The following is a 6,414-nucleotide window of genomic DNA, read 5'->3' on the forward strand; positions in this document are numbered from 1 at the left end:
CAACGCAGGTGGCGAGTGGAGCCACTGAAATGATCCTGATTTGACTTGTTTTTGAGCAGTTTCTGGTGGAGAACTTCTGTGAATTGCTGTGGTTTGCTGGCCTTGTCCCTCTAGGGGTAGGAACAACATGTTTAGGGACTTTGGATCCCTTGGATTATGGACATTTCATGCTTATAGGTGTAAGGCACAAAAATGTCTATAACATGTAGGGAAGGAGTAATAGAACATAACTCAATGAACTCAGACAAAAAAATATAGGGAAGCAACTTTGTGAATGTACTTCTAAAGCATTATCTCTTATGCTCTCGAAGGCATGTCAACAACAGTAATTTTGGTATCGTAGTTTTGAATTCAATATGTTGTCTATTCAGCATCACCATGTGCAATAGTGTCACGACGCCATCCAACAGCTCTCTCAAATCCATTTCTAGAACATTGATAATGTTCAAGAGCCTAAATTATTTCTTGTTTATTATTCATAAAAGTTGGGACCATATTGAATGATTGGTTCATTCAGTGGCTTCCCCGCAATTAGGAAGAATCTGCAAGGAATATTTGACTTGTTCCAAACACTCAATCCATTGCCATGGCTTTATTGAATAGTTTGGTGAGCACCAATAGCTGATGATCTAAGATCTCCAAAAATTGCCTCACCTTCTCAAACATAGAAAAATGCATTCAAACACTCTCGAACAGGTTGATGAAGAGCAACTCATGGCTTCATTGTGAAATCCAAGAACATTGTTGGAGTTTGGGTGTATGCAAGGGACTTAATGCCCAAAGCTTATCCAATTATAACAACTGCTCTAACACATTATTTCTCAACCTTTGGTATGTCTTTACCTTCCAATTCTTTATATGTAGGTTCAATCATATACAAAAAACCAATGTCTTGTAAGTCGTTAACTGAAATGGAAATAGAGAACCTTAAATAAATTATCTTGTTATAAGCAAAGGTACATACATTTTGTCTTTTGATGAAATATTTACCAAAAGTTGGGAGCCAATATGGACCCCTTTTCTTGCTGGAATTTCACAGTGGACTATACCTCTTCCAGTTTTCAAGCACTAAAAAACATAATAAACTTTTACTTAGAACGTTATCACAACTTCCAATGACCTAGGTCTAATACTCAATGCTTAGATCAATCCTTGTTGACCTTAAAAGAAAGTTCATCAAAACCACAAGAGAATGAAAATTTTCCAACTTGTAGATCACTAGCTTCGTTAGTACCCTTATGTCCTACAAAATATTGATGTGTAAAAGCTCCATGCAGACAAGCCATGTCCTGTAAGTTATTTGATGAAATTGGTTCTCAAATAAACAAATAACTGGCTCAAGGTCCCACACAAACCATCCTACATTATAAAAGGAACTTTTAGTCAACTGTGATGCTAAAAATTCCCTGCCCATTAAGAAATTTAAGTAGAGCATGATAGTAAGCATGATTATTCAAATAATGCATTCACCAACAAAATGTATTGGTGCTTACTCCATCTTCTCAACGCAGAAGGCAAACATTTCCTCTTCTAAAATATATAGAAGAAAATATATCCATGTCTGGTAAATGAATAGATGAATCGATGAAAGGCCCAAGTATTGGCAGATGAAGCTTCTCTAGGATGGGTTTACCTTGAGCATGTATGTGATAGTCTCAAAACCTGAAAAACAAAAGGAAGGACAATACAATTAGTTTTCCGTAAAAGAAAAATAAAAGTATCTAGGCTTCCATAGCAGATACCACACACACAATGGAAAAATCAAAGTTCTATTGAGTTTTTAAAAAGGAAAAAGATTGTACCTCTATGAGGATGGTTCAGAAAGCTAGCAGGAGGACAAATTGCAAGCCAAATTAAATTTAGCATTAAACAAACAGTTCCCTTGACAAACCACATTAGAAAAATGACAAACATTCAACTCAAAATTGAAAACTTATGTTCTAGTCTGATCAAGACCAATCATGTTTATCATAACCTAACTGTAGCCCAAGCAAGCTCAAAGGATTTTCTTAGATGAGAAGGGAAAGAGTTTGAATCTCATGATCTGCTTGCTAAGTGAATTAGGTTCAATTTAATTGCAAATTTGTCCAAAAGAAGGAAAGGATCCAAATTCTTCAATTCATGTCCGCATGCATATCAATATCCAAAATTTTGATGAAATCAAAGCACTAGACATTTGAAAATAAAATTAAAAAACCCAAATATCGTAAGCAGTAATAGCACCACATAACTCCTTAGCAAAAATACAAATGAACCAACACATGCTATACTCTTTCCCCTTCACATTTGTATAGAGTGAAAATTCTAGGACCCTACCTTGCCCTATTTTGTATAACTTCTCACATCAAAAAACTATTCATTAGGGTAAAACACATAAAAATCTTGGATTTCGTTGAAGATTTAACTTTCCAAATCTTCCCCACCACTAAGCTACTACTACTGCTTCATCATCAAAGATATCCTTGTACCGCAAGCTAGCTATCAACAGTCATATGGCAGGATTGTTGGAGCATACTAAGGTATCACCCTCCACCTTCAATTTTATAGAATTTTCATCCAACCTTTGAGTGTAGTCCTTATGGGTCTGCATCTAAACCTTCCAATCCTAAAGACTAAGAATCCAACAATCCTTCTTTCGGTTGGCCAAATATTAGTAATAGTTGGATTTGCAACATCAGCTAGTACTAGTATGCCTTGTTCATTCAATTTATTTAACATGTGCTCCAAGAGATGATGTTTCCCCACACATCCCATCCAGGGATCTATCCCTAGTATTACCTTCTCTTCATCCCACATTCTCCATGCAGGCTAATTCCCAAGAGAGAAGGATAGGACTAGTGCTTTCCAGATAATCAAAGCAATAGATTTAATGAGTGTTTGGGATCAAAATTTGATCAAAAGTCAGTGGGTCAAGATATTTTTGCAATATGACATTATGCCAAAGATCTTAGTAGTTAATTATTTTCCAAACTAATGTATATTTTTAAACCCCACCCACCAACAACGTTGATCTTGGTTATTTCTCCCAATTGACGAGCAATTCCATATTTTTCTCTCCTTCATTTCCATGAAAATAAAGATAAAAAATCTTCTCTTCCAACATTCCAGCAAGGATATAGGACATAGAGCAAAAATAAATAGGAATTGCTTCGAGAGAATATTTTACAAAAGTCAACCTACAGCCTACAGACAACTACCTATTTCATGCTGCAGTAATATTTGTCAATGGTTTGATAGGTCCGGATCGAGTATCCATACCCGTAAGCATTTTCCACTAACATAGATCACAATTGTTTCAAAGATTTAGTGAAAGGAGAATATTCTGGAAACTATTTTGTCTTGCCCATGGTGATTTCTATTAGAAATAATTGATGATTTACATTCACTAATTTCCATATATATTTACTGATTTCCATACTTGTAGTTATATAGGACAACTCACGAGGTGAGTTGTACTAATTCCTCTTGTCCCTCATTCGAAGTAATGAATTTATTACTTATGTTAATTTATTTTGATACCTATAGTTGTATAGTAAAAACAAATAATTTATTTCTAATTTAGGGCCTAAGCTTATGAAATGGCACTTGAATTCTAAAGAAAAACATTGCTTCTTATTTCAATTTATGGGGAGTCACTACTCTAGCATTACATAGGACCAAAAGAGTGTATACCACCCTTCTCAAAGGAGTCCATCCAATCACAAGGAGAATGATAGTTTAAATAATTGTGGATATGTAGAATGAAGACTTTAGAAGAAGGGTAGAGTGTTGAAGTTTTACCATTCACATTACGAAGCATAAAGATTATAGAAAAATGTCGCATAGGAGGACTGCAAATAATGCATCAAGGGTCTGTGTTAGTTAAAATTCAAGAATAGGATTTCAAAAGAAACTGGAGGATGACAGAGCAAGGTGAGACAAGGGAAATTCTATATACATAATTCTTTCACAAACCAAAAGTTTTTGTGACCACAGAAAATGTTACTAACCTGATTCCAACCCGACTATTGAAGTCAGCATCCAAATATCTCTTGATATATTCTTGAAAATCAAACTTGCTATCTGGAGCCAAGTGAGCTTGTACATTTGAAATAAATTAATATTTTAGAAGAAATCAAATTCATGTAATTTTAGAACAATTCAGATGCCTTACATGAATGAAGTGGGCTTTCACATGAACAAGACGAGAAGGAAAATATGATTTAAAGTGATCAAAACTTACAACGATGAAGCCATGACAAAATAAACTAGCCCCAACAAGACATCACCTATGATTCTTAATAACTAACAACATTGGCCATATAAGGTCGGTATGGTATATGTAGGTGAAGGACAAAATGGGAGAATTCATTTTCCATAAAATTTTAACAAAAGATGAGAATGTATCTTGACCTCAAAAATCAATTCATTCTTTGTATGGCATATTTCAATCAATTAAAAACTCAATCAGGAATCATTTGTAAATCATCTCCAATACATGTCTGGCAGTAGTCTCCATGTTCTTCTGATATATACACACATGCTTCACTAGTTCTCTTCAAACTGAGAAGTTGTTTTAAGAAGCTCTTCTCATGAGTAAATAGGGATCATCTTGGCAGGGTAAGTGTCATTGTTTGCAACAAAGGAAAACTTCTGAACATGAAACCTATTAGAGAAATTGGAAACTTTCATGCAAACAACTTTCAAATTATTGAGTGAAAGGGTTAAACTTAATGCCTCGAGGCTTACTGTGTGGTTCTGCAATCCAAACTTGGTATGATAAATCTCCCTATATAATAAAATTATGGTGTTCAAAACACTATTAACATGATGCTAAAAGTAAGACAATTACTAACCTTAAAACATTTACTTTCTATTGAGAGTTCTTCAAGAGAGACCAAACTTTCGAGAACTACAAGAAAAGGGGCTTTTCTACCAATCCCATGAAGGGAAAATTTCTTCAATGAGTTTATTACAATAAATCCTTTAAATACAACAAGCTTCATCTTGCACAGATGCAGATACAGATAAGGCTTGAGCTAAAACATTCACATCCAAAGACAATTATGCACTATGACATTTACCAGCTTTAGGTAGTTAACTGTCATTGAGCTTTCACACTCAACTCCATTGAAATCCATACACTAGAGATTGGCCACAAAAATTTTCACATTGCTTAGCTCTGTATAGTGTTGAAATGTCAAATTTTCAAAAAGAGGGAACTTTTATACAAGGTGTTAATGTATATCATCATTTGTATAGATGAATGGAAAAGATAGGTGTATGCCTTAGAGATAGGTTCCACCCTTTTAGTTATAATGAGGGGCTACCCCTATCACCTTCCATCCATATTTGATCCTTTAAACATCGGTAAAAGGAAGAGGTCAACTTGGCAAATAACCCATGCTGGTTATTGGAACACACCTACCTATATTGGCGCATCAGCAATAATTCTTACAATAATAACCACATAAATAAATGAATACATGTTATTCTATTTGGTTAGAAATAGAAAAAGAGAAACCAGAAAAGAGAAAGACCAGCGAAGAATCGAGGAAGAGGAAAATGGTGAAGCTACCAATCGAATAGGGATGGCGCAGCTCTGTGACTCATCACACTTTCGTAAGATCCCTTCAGTGTTCAGGTTCAATGCCTATTGTGTCAAACCGAGAATAATGATTTCTCGTTGTTAGTATGGCTCATGTGGGTTCTTGTGTGATGCATATCTCTTGCTAAACATTCTCTCTAACTGCAGATGGTCTCTATAACCATTTCAATTCGATGGTAGAGGATGCTTTAATCGTTAATCATTTTATCCAACTCAGGAATTTTTCTATAACCATTTCAATCTAATAACAGAGGATTATTTAATCTTCTACAATTTGATCCTACACAACAGACCAGTACATGGTGGAAGCTAAGGGAGTTTCTTTAAAAAAGAAATGCCTTACAATGTAACTAGTCATGATTAAAGCTAGCAATAAATGGAGTTAGCCATGCATAAGTGATAACTCATGTACATAGAACTGAACTGGTGTGCAACTCATGCATTAATGACTTGATTTGCTAAAAATGGACCTATTATAGATAGAACACCCATTAAAAATAGACATGTTTTAAAATGATATTTTATAAATAGATTACCCAATATAAATTGACTACTTGTTAAAAATATAATTGCTCTAAATAAGACTCCTTCTAAATTGTAGGGAAATGTGAATGTAGGAAAATACTTATATTAATATTTATAAGAAAGATCCCTGAAACCAAAATATATGGATAAATGTTTTAGAAATTACTATTGCAAAATAATTTTTAAGAATATGTTATTTTCTAGACATAAATATTCCCTTTTATAAAGAAATATATTTAGGAAAATAAAGAACGCATTATTATCTAGTTGACAAATTATATTTTCAAAATAATAAACTAGTA

General features: G+C 34.1%; 1 pseudogene; it reads right to left on the bottom strand.

Moving 5' to 3' along the window:
* Positions 1 to 453: 453 nt before the first annotated feature.
* LOC149154310 (pirin-like protein) lies at positions 454 to 2,130 on the bottom strand (annotated as a pseudogene).
* Between the last annotated feature and the right edge of the window lie 4,284 nt (positions 2,131 to 6,414).

The sequence above is a fragment of the Pinus tabuliformis genome, chromosome 9 (assembly GCF_031772625.1).
Source record: "Pinus tabuliformis cultivar Carrire ecotype Pingquan chromosome 9, CPIR1, whole genome shotgun sequence".
Classification (NCBI taxonomy): Eukaryota; Viridiplantae; Streptophyta; class Pinopsida; order Pinales; family Pinaceae; genus Pinus; species Pinus tabuliformis.